The following is a 14,879-nucleotide window of genomic DNA, read 5'->3' on the forward strand; positions in this document are numbered from 1 at the left end:
ACAGGGTAATGGGATGTATCAGAAGAGGTATAGCTGCAAAGGATGAGAACATTGTTCTTCCACTGTACAAAGCACTGGTCAGACCACACTTGGAATACTGTGCTCAGTTATGGGCCCCAATATATAGAAAGGATATAAATGAGCTTGAAAAGGTACAAAGGAGGGCAACAAAATTAATAAAGGGAATGGAGGGACTGCAATACCCAGAGAGGTTGGCAAAACTAGGACTATTCAGCCTGGAAAAGAGAAGGTTGAGGGGGGACATAATAAATGTGTACAAATATGTTAGGGGACAGTATAGAGATCTTGCCCGGGATTTATTCAAAAGGAGGAATATTACGGTAACAAGAGGGCATTCACTAAGACTGGAAGAGAAAAGGTTTCAGCACCAGCATAGGAAGGGGTTCTTTACGGTAAGAGCAGTGAGAATATGGAATTCACTGAGTGAGGAGACGGTAATGTCGGATTCACTACACCAGTTCAAGCAGGGACTGGATGCATTTCTAGATACCAGGCAGATTTCAGCGTATACTTAAAAATAAAATAAAATAGTAGGTTGATACAGGGATTTATTCTGACTGCTGGTTTCAGAGTCGGGAGGGAATTTTTCCTCAGGTGAAGATTGGCTAAATCATTTGGGGTTTTTGCCCTCCTCTGGATCAACTGTAGCAATTACAGGACTAACAGGTCGAACTTGATGGACGCAAGTCTTTATTCGGCTTTACAAACTATGTAATAAATGATCAAATCTTGTATAATAATATTACTAGTCAGGTTGCTACTCAGAAGCTTAGAAACGCCGGGTAAAGATCTGTGTGAAGCTGTAATGAACTCATCTGCCCAGATATGCGGTCACCAATCTCCATACTGTAGCTTAGCTATGGAGCCTCACCTTACAAGGTCATGGGAGAGGGGTAATAAACCCTGTGGAGCTGTAATATAGACCTGCGAAACACTGACTCCCCTTTTCTTACTACCCAATGTACCATAGTTGGGCAGAATTACCTTTTGGAAACTCTTGATATCTGGGTAATTTGCAAAAGATTTGTTCACAAGTACATTTTCTTAGCCCTTCCACAGTAGAATTTTGTGTTTTTAATAAAAATAGCAGAAATAGATATTTTTTAAACTTATAGATTTAACCCTTTCGCGCCAGAGCCAGTTTTTGCCTTTGTGATCAGGCCAATTTTTTTCAATTCTGACCAGCGTCACTTTTTGAGGTAATAACTCTGAAACGCTTCAACATATCCCAGTGGTTCTGAGATTGTTTTATTGTGACATATTGTACTTCATGATAGTAGTCAGGATAGTAGTAATTTTTTTTCTAGATATACTGTATTTCTCGGATTATAAGACGAACTTTTTTCCTCCAAAATTTTGGGGTGGAGAGGTGCCATGCATACCGGGATGGAGAGGTGCCATGCATACCGGGATGGAGCGGTGCCATGCATACCGGGATGGGGATGAGGGGTGCCATGCATACCAGGATGGGGATGAGGGGTGCCATGCATACCAGGATGGGGATGAGGAGTGCCATGCATACCAGGATGGGGATGAGGGGTGCCATGCATACCAGGATGGGGATGAGGGGTGCCATGCATGCCAGGATTGGGGATGAGGGGTGCCATGCATACCAGGATGGGGATGAGGGGTGCCATGCAAACCGGGATGGAGGGGTGCCATGCAAACCGGGATGGAGCGGTGCCATGCATACCAGGATGGAGGGGTGCCATGCATACCGGGATGGGGATGAGGGGTGCCATGCATACCAGGATGGGGATGAGGGGTGCCATGCATACCAGGATGGGGATGAGGGGTGCCATGCATACCAGGATGGGGATGAGGGCCATATATAACAGGAAGGATGGGGGCACATTTACTAGGATGGGGGATATTAGTACAGAATTGGGGGACATTACCCCTTAACAGTGTGAGCGGCAGACCCCATCCCCCTTAACAGAGCATCATGACCACATTTTTTGCTTAAATTTTCTTTTCTATTTTCCTTCTCTAAAACCCAGGTGTGTCTTATGGTCATGGTCTGGTGCATCTTATAGTCCGAAAAATATGGTAACTAGATTATTTTTTAAAATATCAGAAATTTGGCAAAATTGGGAAAATTTTGCAATTTTTAAACTTTTAATTTTTATGCCCTTAAACCAGAGAGTTAGGTCACACAAAATAGTTCTTTTACATCTGCACAATTTTTTAAACAATTTTTTTTGGTTAGGAAGTTAGAAGGATTAAAACTACAGGGTGGGCCATTTATATGGATACACCTAAATAAAATGGGAATGGTTGGTGATATCAACTTCCTGTTTGTGGCACATTAGTATAAGGGAAGGGGAAAACTTTTCCAGATGGGTGGTGACCATGGCGGCCATTTTGAAGTTGGCCATTTTGGATTCAACTTAATTTTTTTCAATGGGTAGAGGGTCATGTGACACATCAAACTTATTGAGAATTTCATAAGAAAAACAATGATGTGCTTGGTTTTAACGTAACTTTATTCTTTCATGAGTTTTTTACAAGTTTATGACCACTTATCAAATGTGTTCAAAGTGCTGCCCATTGTGTTGGATTGTCAATGCAACCCTCTTCTCCCACTCTTGACACACTGATAGCAACACTGCAGAAGAAATGCTAGCACAGGCTTCCAGTATCCGTTGTTTCAGATGCTGCACATCTCCTTTCTTCACAGCATAGACAATTGCCTTCAGATGACCTCAAAGATAAAAATCTAAGGGGGTCAGATCGGGAGACCTTGGTGGCCATTCAACAGGTCCACAACAACCAATCCACTTTCCAGAAAACTGTTCATGTAGGAATGCTCGGACCTGACACCCATAATGTGGTGGTGCACCATCTTGTTGGAAAAACTCAGGGAACGTGCCATCTTCAGTGCATAAAGAGGGCAACACATCATCGTGTAGCAATTTCAGATATCCAGTGGCATTGAGGTTTCCACTGATGAAGAATGGCCCCACTATCTTTGTACCCCATATACCACACCAGACCATCAAGATACGAGATGTGCAGCATCTGAAACAATGGATACTGGAAGCCTACTTTTCAGGCACAGTGCAAAGCTCAGAAGGGAAAAATTGTCATATTACAGTGCAGATTTTACTGTTGTGGTTTGCAGGTGCCATGACCCACTGGGAGAGACTGAGGTCCTAAAGCAGCAGGAAACCCCCATAAGTGACCCCATTTTATAAACTACACCTCTCAATGAATTCCTCTACGGATGCAGTGATCAAACTGACACCACATGTGACTCTCAGAAATTTATACCATTGGGCAGCGAAGAAAAAAATAATTCTATTTTTACCACAAAAAAAATTAGTTTTAGCCTCAGATTTTACATTTTCACACAAGGCAATGGGTAAAAATGGTGCCGAAATGTATCACACAATTTCTGCTGAACGTGGCAATATCCCATATGTGGCTGTACAGTACTGCTTAGGCACACGGCGACACCCGGGAGGGAAGGAGCACTATTTCGCTTTTGGAGAACAAATTATTGTAGAATAGTTTGCGGACTACGTATACAGAGCCCTTAAGCACTAGAAGAGCTGAATCCCCCTCAAGTGACCCAATTTTTAAACTTTCTGTTTTTAACTTTCTCACTTAGTCCCTCTATGGGAATATTTTTATCATCACAGGTCTCATGCAATGCAATACACATGTATTGCATTGCATGAGACCGGATGTCAGTTTTACACTGGTAGATCTCGTGTTAGACTCCGTTGATGGCTGAGCCTAACAGGCCACCGTACCTGGCAGCCTCGGAGGTCATCATGTGATCTCCGGCTGCCATGACCACGTCAGACCTTATCTCGGAGGCCGTCAAAGGTGAGTGCACAACTGCCTCTCCCTCTCTTCTATGTGCCGTGATCGCTATGGATCACAGCATCTATAACCCCTGGCAAAAATTATGGAATCACCGGGCTCTGAGGATGTTCATTCAGTTGTTTAATGCTGTTGAAAAAAATCAGATCACAGACATGGCACAAAACTAAAGTCATTCCAAATGGCAACTTCAGGGCTTTAAGAAACACTAAAAGAAATTAAGATAAAAAATGTGGCACTCAGTCAGGGTAATTTTTTTCAGACCAAGCAGAGGGAAAAAATTATGGAATCACTCAATTCTGAGCAAAAAAATATGGAATCATGAAAAACAAACATACAAAAGAACACTCCAATACATCACTAGTATTTTGTTGCACCACCTCTGGCTTTAAAGCAGTCTCTGAGGCATGGACTTAATGAGTGACAAACAGTACCCTTTATCAATCTGGCTCCAACTTTCTCTGATTGCTGTTGCCAGATCAGCTTTGCAGGTTGGAGCCCTGTCATGGACCATTTTCTTCAACTTCCAAAGATTTTCAATTGGATTGAGATCCAGACTATTTGCAGGCCATGATATTGACCTTATGTGTCTTCTTTTCAAGGAATGTTTTCACAGTTTTTGCTCTATGGCAGGATGCATAATCATCTTGAAAAATGATGTTATCATCCGCAAACATCCTTTCAATTGATGGGATTAGAAAACTGTCCAAAATATCAATGTAAACTTGGGCATTTATTGAAGATGTAATGACAGCCATTTCCCCAGTGCCTTTACCTGACATGCAGCCCCATATCATCAATGACTGTGAAAATTTGCATGTTCTCTTCATGCAGTCATCTTTATAAATCTCATTAGAACGGCACCAAACAAAAGTTCCAGCATCATCACCTTGCCCAATGCAGATTCGCGATTCATCACTGAATATGACTTTCATACAGTCATCCACAGTCCATGATTGCTTTTCCTTAGCCCATTGTAACCTTGTTTTTTTCTGTTTAGGTGTTAATGATGGCTTATGTTTAGCTTTTCTGTATGTAAATCTCATTTCCTTTAGGCGGTTTCTTACAGTTCGGTCACAGACATTGACTCCAGTTTCCTCCTATTCGTTCCTCATTTGTTTTGTTGTACATTTCCTGTTTTGGAGACATATTGCTTAGTTTCCGGTCTTGACACATTGATGTCTTCCTTGGTCTACCAGTATGTTTTCTTTTAACAACCTTCCCATGTTGTTTGTATTTGGTCCAGATTTTAGACACAGCTGAATGTGAACAACCAACATATTTTGCAACATTGCGTGATGACTTACCTTCTTTTAAGAGTATGATAATCATCTTTGTTTCAATTGACATCTCTCGTGTTGGAGCCATGATTCATGTCAGTCCACTTGGTGCAACAGCTTTTCAAGGTGTGATCACTCCTTTTTAGATGCAGACTAACGAGCAGATCTAATTTGATGCAGGTGTTAGATTTGTAAATTAAAATTTACAGGGTGATTCCATAGTTTTTTCCTCAGAATTGAGTGATTTCATAATTTTTTCCTCTCTGCTTGGTCTGAAAAAAATTACCCTTACTGAGTACCACATTTTTAATCTTGATTTCTTTTAGTGTTTCTTAAAGCCCTAAAGTTGCCATTTGAAATGACTTTAGTTTTGTGCCATGTCTGTGATCTGCTTTTTTTCAACAACATTAAACAACTGCATGAGCATCCTCCGAGCCCGGTGATTCCATAATTTTTGCCAGGGGTAGTAGAAGATAGCAAAGGGTTAACTTTATTGGAACCTGATCCAATCCGGTCTCGAGGATGTCACCTGTTAGAGCTATCGCTCTGCACAGGAATCGCAGGGTGCAGGACCCTGGGGGCCCTGAGCGCTAAAAGACCGCCGACCGTTCATAAACATCTGCGATGTACAGAGCCCAGCAAGCGCGGACGTTTATGTGCAGTGGGCAGTCAGGAAGTGGTTAACACACTTTCCTTTAAATTTGACACAAAAGAACTGAAAAATGTATATCATCACAGCCCTACACAAAATAATGTAACATAAAATAAATACAAAAAAAAAAAAAGAGCATGGACCGCACCTCCAAAAATCATACATTTGATCTAATGCCGCTCAGCAAAAATACATATTACTGAACATGAGGTTCTTAGCTTAACATTCTGATCAGACTGTGTGAAGCCCACTGCCATGTCAATGAACCAGCTTATTCTTTTCCCTTTCTTGGACCAGCACTCATCCCATTTGGCACAGGCAATTTTAATTAGCAGGAGTCTGCAAAGAGGGTCTAGCCTATTTTGCTCTCACTTGAGAGCTTGAGGAAGGTGAGTCACAATGCTCCTTTCATGTGGTGTTGGTGCAGTGTGTCAGCCATTGTTGCTGTGGTTTTGTGCTTGTGGGGCGCCGCGGCCTGGAGTCATGGGGACTCGGTCTTGAAGCATGGATGCTGTGAGGCACCAGGCCGCCCGCCCTGCTGGTGCATTCTCACTGTAGCGGTGGTTGGCACATGGCGCCGCTCCTTTTAGGCAGGAAATGTTAGGACCCACTACGAGGTTTGCCGTGACGTGGCAGTGGGCTTCATACAGTCTGATCAGAATGTTAAACTAAGAACCTCATGTTCAGTTATGTATATTTTTGCTGAGAGGCATTAGATCAATGTATGATTTTTTTGGAGGTGCGGTCCATGCTCTTTTTTTGTATAAAATAAATTAAAACAAATATAAAACTACTGTAACTTATTCCTGAATCCTGATGTCATTTATCCCACTGATTTCCAGCTTCAGGTCACTAAATACTACCCACTCAACAGACTCCATTATAGTCAATGGTGACTAAGCCCCGCCCCTTCCGAGACTTTCACGTTCAGCAGAGATGGAACACTCACATACATCTGCTGACATCACAGTGAGTGTGACATCACCGGCACAGTGACATCACATTCCACAAAGTTCCATAAACAACTGACTGCAGCCATTGAGCTTTAGTTGTAGTTGGCTTTGACTACAATATACGTGTGGATTGCATTCTCTGATAATTTTACATACGTTTTTGGATAATTGCCCTGTTGTTGCCTGATGCAACATGGACTTTACAGGGAATAGAAAGAGAAAAAGGAAAGAAACACCAGATGGAGAAGATACTGGAAATAACCAGGAACCTCCAGCAAAGATAAGGAAGATGGATTCCAAGAAATCCTGGCAGGTTGGTCAGGTATTACCTGTCAATGAGGGAACCCAGAATATTTCCTTCCTAGACACTGTACAAAACAGATGTGAAAAGCTTGTGGGATACATCACAAATCGAGCTGATAATCTAAAAAAACTGAGGACTTTGGGTCCAACCAGGATCATTAACCTGAAAGGTAATGAAAGTGCAGCAGAAGAGAAGAGAACTGGGAGAAAAAGGAAACATCAGGAAGATCCAGCCACCAGTCAAGATGACATCTCAGGTGAATGTAGTGGCCCCAGTAGCAAAAAAATAAAGACCACTGTCCCTCTCACCAGGGATAAGTTTATCTGCCATGGCATACTTGGACAAGGGAGTTATGGGAAGGTTATGCTGGCCACTGATAAAATAAGGAAAGAAAGTGTGGCCCTTAAAATCATTAAGAAAGAAAGCCTAATCTCCTTCCCTGAATGCCTTGTAGAACACCATGTCCTGAAGCTTAGCCACAACAGCAGATTCCTAACCCATTGCCATGCCGCGTTTCATATGGAAAACCATGCGTATTTTGTCACCGAGCTGGCCAGTGGAGGGGATCTGCTTCACTATATATATAGTACCATTCCCCTGAAGGAACCTGTAACATTTATAGGAGCAGAAATCGTTTGTGGCCTACAATTCCTGCACAGCAATGACATCATTCACCGGGACTTAAAACCGGATAACATCCTGCTGACTGGTGACGGCCACATAAAAATTACTGATTTTGGACTATCTCTATACGAGTTTGATAAGAGATTTAATGCCAGAGATTTCAGTGGAACACCTGGGTATGGCGCCCCAGAAATGATCATGGGAGACGCTTATGGTGAAGGTGTGGACTGGTTCGCCTTTGGAGTCATATTGTACGACATGATTTTCCAAGACTCACCATTTCCAGGAGACACCACTGAAGAGATTGTGAATAATGTCTTGTACGAAGAACCATCATATGAAAACCTCACTGACCACGATGCTATGGACATTATGTCCAAACTACTCTGCAAAGACCATTATGTCCGGCTAGGGGTTAATGGAAAAATCAGAACGCACCCCTTCTTTTCAAATATAAACTGGAAAGACATAAGGACAGGAAAAGCGCCATCTCCAGTTATTATAGGAAGGAACCCGTATGTCACCATGAGACAGCAGATCCCAGCATCGCGCAGTGATGGCGTGAACGAGACAATTCCTGCTAGAGAACAGAGGATTTTCACGAGTTTCCCGTTTGTGGGTCCAGCATGGAGCACAACTTACCACTAAGCGGAGAAACAGCATAATACCGTCATACCATCTAATCCTCCTGTATCTTGACGCAAGACTATCTACTGGAGTTCATTTATTTCTGTACCATCAGCTCCTACTACCTGCACTCAAAATGCCAACATCATCATGTTTCATGTCATCAGTAACAAGCATGGCTGGCCTGCCAATCTGAAGAACATTCTTCCACATCTTCCTATTACCTCCATCTCTATATGTGCTGATCTGCGGCAAAGCAGTCACACAATGTATCTGACCTACTTACAGAGGGCTGAAAGCTGCTGCTCCACTGCCAACGTGACCACTGGCAGTCTGCTCTGTGCCAACTGGGATGGAGCATAAGCAGCAATGAGGCCCCTGTGCCACGTTCCCCAGGTGGATTCAGAAGTGAAGTCATAAAATCCAAACTCTGGAATCCTTGTTGGGAGATGTGACGCATGAATTACAGGACACAACTGCGGCATCTACAGCCGTCCTTGGTGCGATTGTCAACCTGGCTATACGGGGTCCACAGCTTTCCCCTATCCAGTGCTATGGTCAGTGTTGCTCGCTGACTGGCAGCTTTGTGCCCATTTAGGAAATAATTTGTAATGTCAGCCACTTTATTTTAGCAAATAATTATTAAAAGCTAAAATAGACTCACCCTTGCTGGCTACATTATACATGGAAAAATAAAAAATTTCTATATATTACATTGCTTTCAATAAATGATCGCCATTATTACTGTGCTATTGGTGTTGTATTTTAGCTTTATCTCTGAATATGTCTAGATGATATATTATCCCCTTAGCGCACAATGAGGTTTCATGAAATTGCAGCCAATGCTGGTGACTATGGTTATGAATGCTGGTGAATATGGTTATGAATGCTGGTGAATATGGTTATGAATGCTGGTGACTATGGTTATGAATGCTGGTGACTATGGTTATGAATGCTGGTGACTATGGTTATGAATGCTGGTGACTATGGTTATGAATGCTGGTGACTATGGTTATGAATGCTGGTGAATATGGTTATGAATGCTGGTGACTATGGTTATGAATGCTGGTGACTATGGTTATGAATGCTGGTGACTATGGTTATGAATGCTGGTGAATATGGTTATGAATGCTGGTGACTATGGTTATGAATGCTGGTGAATATGGTTATGAATGCTGGTGAATATGGTTATGAATGCTGGTGAATATGGTTATGAATGCTGGTGAATATGGTTATGAATGCTGGTGACTATGGTTATGAATGCTGGTGACTATGGTTATGAATGCTGGTGACTATGGTTATGAATGCTGGTGACTATGGTTATGAATGCTGGTGACTATGGTTATGAATGCTGGTGACTATGGTTATGAATGCTGGTGACTATGGTTATGAATGCTGGTGAATATGGTTATGAAAGAACAACTGGGGAGATTCAGGTTATTGCTCTACAACTTGAAAAACTGCTTGTGACAGATCTGTCATTATAACATGACATTATTTAGTAGTTATTTTGCCCTAGAATCTGTCTGCTGAACCACCATGCATCACATATAAAACTGGTGAACGGTAATGGGCAGAGGGGAGCTGGGATTTCCGCATCAGTGCCTGGGTGCAGCCACTACCTCTGCACAACTCACACCTACACTCCTTTTCGTATACTGCTGTGGATGGTATAAGGGTATAATGAAACCGATCACATTAGAAAAGACTCAAGTGATCAGAAACTACATTTCCTGGTAGTCTTTCCGCATTAAATATAAAGATGTAGGGGCATGAAAAAAGTGAGGGTGTCAATACTGAGGGTCCGAGATAAGAGGGAGGAGAACCCATGTGAGGCCAGGCTGTTCCACAAGATATCAGGATAGACAAACAATTTGTGGCTTTGAATGAACGGCCACTGATGAGATCAGAGGAGAAATAACGGAATTTGGAGTAAAAGGCTTTATATACGGTATTTGCACATGTGGATATTTGGTACATTTTAATTTTGGCTAAATAATATACACAAGAGTTCTACTTGGACAACCCCATCCTAAATGCCTGAGTTCTCCATGTTAAATAAGAGAGGCTTATACTCACCTCCTGCACTGGCGCCTTTTCAGCAATATTAGGCATCGGGTCTCCTGGCACTCACATGACACTATGTCGCCGGCTGTTGCCTTTATTATTTCATCAGAGTGGACGATCACACCCCCCAATTGGCTGCAGATTTCATATTGTCACGTGAGCACCGAGAGACCTGGCGCCAACACTGCTGGAACGGCACTGGTGTGGGAGGTAAGTATAGGGTTTTCCAATTTCATTCAAGAGACTGGCACTGGCCAAGTACGGACAACCCCTTTAAGTAAGGTAGGTTTCCACTGTGCAGATGCTACAAGTAGCCATAAACAACGATTACTGCAAGTGCCAATAAGTGCACGTGTCCAACAACACTGAGGCATTACCAACAAACATGTTCACTTATTCTCCCCTCCCCAAGAGGGTTTTGCCTTTGGGCATTTATGATTGCTGCACGGCAGTAAAGGGTCCCTCCAAGTTCAAAAGGGGTTGTCATATTAAAGTACATTTTAATCAACATACATTGGATTAATAAGTTCCACAATTGGATGTGTAAAAATATAATGTGTGGAGATAATCGTATACTGTGTAATGGCTGTCTGACTGTGCAGGAACCACAGCTCCTGGGCAGAGAATGAAGCAAAAGCAAGTATACAGACAGGACAGCATGGGATCGAGGCTGAGGCTATGTGCCCACGATGCAGAAATGCTGCATATTTTTTACGCTTCTCCCTGGCAGGAAAAACGCATGCGGATTTTACATGCGTTTTTCCCGCCAGGTAGAAGCGTTTGTGAAGCGTCTTTGCATGCGCATTTCTGCATGCGGATTATCAAGTACTTTTCCAAGCGATTTTAGCATCACTTGGAAAAGTGCTTGACAACTTGTCCACCTTGTTGCAACGGGCATGGATTTATAGTAGTGTGACCAAGTTAGTTAAAAAAGAGAATAAGAATGGTGAAAACTAAAAAAAAATAAAGTTTATACTCTCCTTCCGATGTCTTCCCGGTGTTTTGTCTGCTCCGTCCAGTGTCTTGCACTGCTCGCGGTGGTGTGAAGGACCTGCGGTGACGTCATTGAGCCATGTGATGGGTCACATGACTCAGTGACGTCATGGCAGGTCCTTCACAACCACGCGAACATTGCAAGTCACTGGACGTAGCAGACAAAACACCGGGAAGACATCGGAAGGTGAGTATAAACTTTATTTTTTATTTTAAATTCTATTTTTTACAGTTTCTATGGTACCCAGGTCTGGATGAGAGTCTACTCTACTCCAGACCTGGGTACCATCCGCACATAGAAACGCATATAATCCGTGAGTACAAATGTACTGACACGGATTATATGCGTCTCAAAGCAAGTCAATAGCGGCGATTACGCCGCGCTTCCGCAAAATTAATGGACATGCTGCAGATTTTTGAGCGCAGCATAAACGCTGCGGAAAAAAACGCAGCATGGGCATTGAAAGTGCGGCTTGTCATTGGGGACCATGGGGGGCGGATTATCAAGCGTTTTTGAAGCGTTTATACTGCGGAAATTCCGCAGCATAAATGCTTGAAAAACACATTGTGGGCACACAGCCTTATTCTTTCTATGAGGTAAAACATTTTACTGCCAGCGTTAAATCTGGTTTTCCAATACGTTATATTGTCTTTTCGCTGGAAAGACAATGAGGACCCCTGACGTAGGTGCAGGCTTACATATTTTGGTCAAAATATTAACTAATACCTTACATAATTTTCCATCCTTGCAGGATGCAGCCAGGCTTTTGTAGTGTTGGTGGAAACCATGTGTCTGTTCTTGTAGGGTGCACATATATAGTGCTCGGCAGACCGCCTGATCTAGCATCTTTTACAGAAAATAAGACAAGGTCTTATATCATTTTTTGCTCAAAAAGATGGGTTAGGGCTTATTTTCAGGGAATGTCTTCATTTATCCATATATAATAATCATGTCATATCACACACATTGCACATACACAAGAATATACACAGACACACACACTGCACATACATACCAGCCTGTCTCAGCTCCTCTAGACTTCCTCTGATAAAAGACCTTTGGTGACATCAGGGTCATAGGACAGTGATTTCTCCAAAGGTCCTTAAGTAGTCTGAACCTTGGAATAGAAATGCTGAGGGCCTCAGAGTGGGAACCTAGAGAAATTGTCCAGTCTCCCCCCCTACATACCAGTCTATCTACTCTTCAGTTACTCTAGGCTCCCACAGTTCAAGAACTTTTGCTGACATTATGGTCACATGACTATGATGTCACCAAAGGTCCTTAAGCAGCCTTGGAATAGAAATGCTTAGGGAGCCCCAAAGAGAATAGGGGCCCTGATAAATTGCCCAGTTGCTCCCCTCTCCTAACGCCAGCCCTGACTAACTAAGGTTTATTTTTGGAGTAGGGCCTATATGTCAAGCATCCTCCAAAAATCCTGTAAAATCATGCTAGGGCTTATTTTTGGGGAAATTCTGTAATAGCTTTGGCATCACTAATAGGCTGCAAGTTGGCATGTTGCACTACATGTATCTGTGTGACTGGCGCCCTATACAAGCCTTATCCTGTGCATTTCTAATGCCCTCCATGAATAGTACCGTATGTTTCAGACTATAAGACGCATTTTTTTCCTCCAAAATTTTGGAGGAAAATGGGGGGTGCGTCTTATAGTCCGAATGTTGGGGAGGGGTGGGTATATATACTGTGCTGGGGGGAGCTGTAGCGGTGGAGGAGCGGGGCACAGGAGGCAGCAGCCGCCTGCTGCAGCCTACACTGTCCCCGCTGCTAAAGAAAATGAATATTCACTGCTCCCCACGCCCATGGGGAACACTGAATATTCATGCTCCTTAATAGCAGCACACAGTGTAGCCGCAGCTGCTGCCGGAATCGCCTGTGCCCGCTGTTAAAGGGCATGAATATTTAACATCTCTCCACGCCCATGGGCGTGGGGATGGGGTGAATATTCATGCCCTTTAATAAGCTGGCACAAGAGATAACCCGGCAGCAGCAGGAGCCGCAGCGCGGCTAAGCTGTGTGCCGGCTATGAAGGAGCATGAAGTCACTGCTCCCCGCGCACACAGTCCTGGCGCTGGGACCGGTGACTTCCGTCAGCTGATCTCTCCTTGTGAGCCGCGCATGGCAGTGACGCCATGCGCGGCTCACATGGGGAGATCAGTGCGGGCAGACAGGCGTCAGCGCTGGAGGAGAGAAGAAAGGTGAGTAGCAGTGTTTATATATTTATTTTTTTATATGTGCAGCATGATGGGGATTACGGGGACCATGCATACTAGGAAAAAGGATGAGGGGGCCATACATACCAGGGTAAGGATGAGGGGGGCCATACATACCAGGGTAAATATGAGGGGGCCATACATACCAGGATAAAGATGAGGGGGCCATACATACCAGGATAAAGATGAGGGGGCCATACATGCCAGGATAAAGATGAGGGGGGCATACATAAAAGGATAAAGATGAGGGGGCCATACATACCAGGATAGGGATTAGGGGTACCATGCATACCAGGATGGGGATTGCTGTGCCATGCATACCAGGATGGGGATTGCTGATACATGCATACAAGGACGGGGATGAGGGGTGCCATGCATACCAGGACAGGGATGAGGGGTGCCATGCATACCAGGACAGGGATGAGGGGTGCCATGCATACCAGGATAGGGATTAGGGGTGCCATGCATACCAGGATAGGGATTAGGGGTGCCATGCATACCAGGATAGGGATTAGGGGTGCCATGCATACCAGGATAGGGATTAGGGGTGCCATGCACACCAGGATAGGGATGATGGGTGCCAGGCATACCAGGATGGAGGGGTTCCATGCATACCAGGATGGAGGGATGCCAGGCATACCAGGATGGAGGGATGCCAGGCATACCAGGATGGAGGGATGCCAGGCATACCAGGATGGAGGGATGCCAGGCATACCAGGATGGGGACCATGTATAAAAGGAAGGGGGGGGGGCATATATACCAGGATGGGGGATATTGTCAGAATTGGGGGATATTACCCCTATACCAGTGTCAGCAGAAGACCCCCCCCCCTTTAAAAATGGATCATGAACACATCTTTTGCTTAAATTTTTTTTTTCTCCTCTAAAACCTAGGTGCGTCTTATGGTCCGGTGCGTCTTATAGTCCGAATGTTGGGGAGGGGTGAGTATATATACTGTGCTGGGGGGAGCTGTAGCGGTGGAGGAGCGGGGCACAGGGGGCAACAGCCGCCTGCTGCAGCCTACACTGTCCCCGCTGCTAAAGAAAATGAATATTCACTGCTCCCCACGCCCATGGGGAACACTGAATATTCATGCTCCTTAATAGCAGCACACAGTGTAGCCGCAGCTGCTGCCGGAATCGCCTGTGCCCGCTGTTAAAGGGCATGAATATTTAACATCTCTCCACGCCCATGGGCGTGGGGATGGGGTGAATATTCATGCCCTTTAATAAGCTGGCACAAGAGATAACCCGGCAGCAGCAGGAGCCGCAGCGCGGCTAAGCTGTGTGCCGGCTAT

This window comes from Phyllobates terribilis, unplaced genomic scaffold (genome assembly GCF_046119375.1).
Source record: "Phyllobates terribilis strain yellow unplaced genomic scaffold, ASM4611937v1 Scaffold_235__1_contigs__length_3068650, whole genome shotgun sequence".
Taxonomy (NCBI): Eukaryota; Metazoa; Chordata; class Amphibia; order Anura; family Dendrobatidae; genus Phyllobates; species Phyllobates terribilis.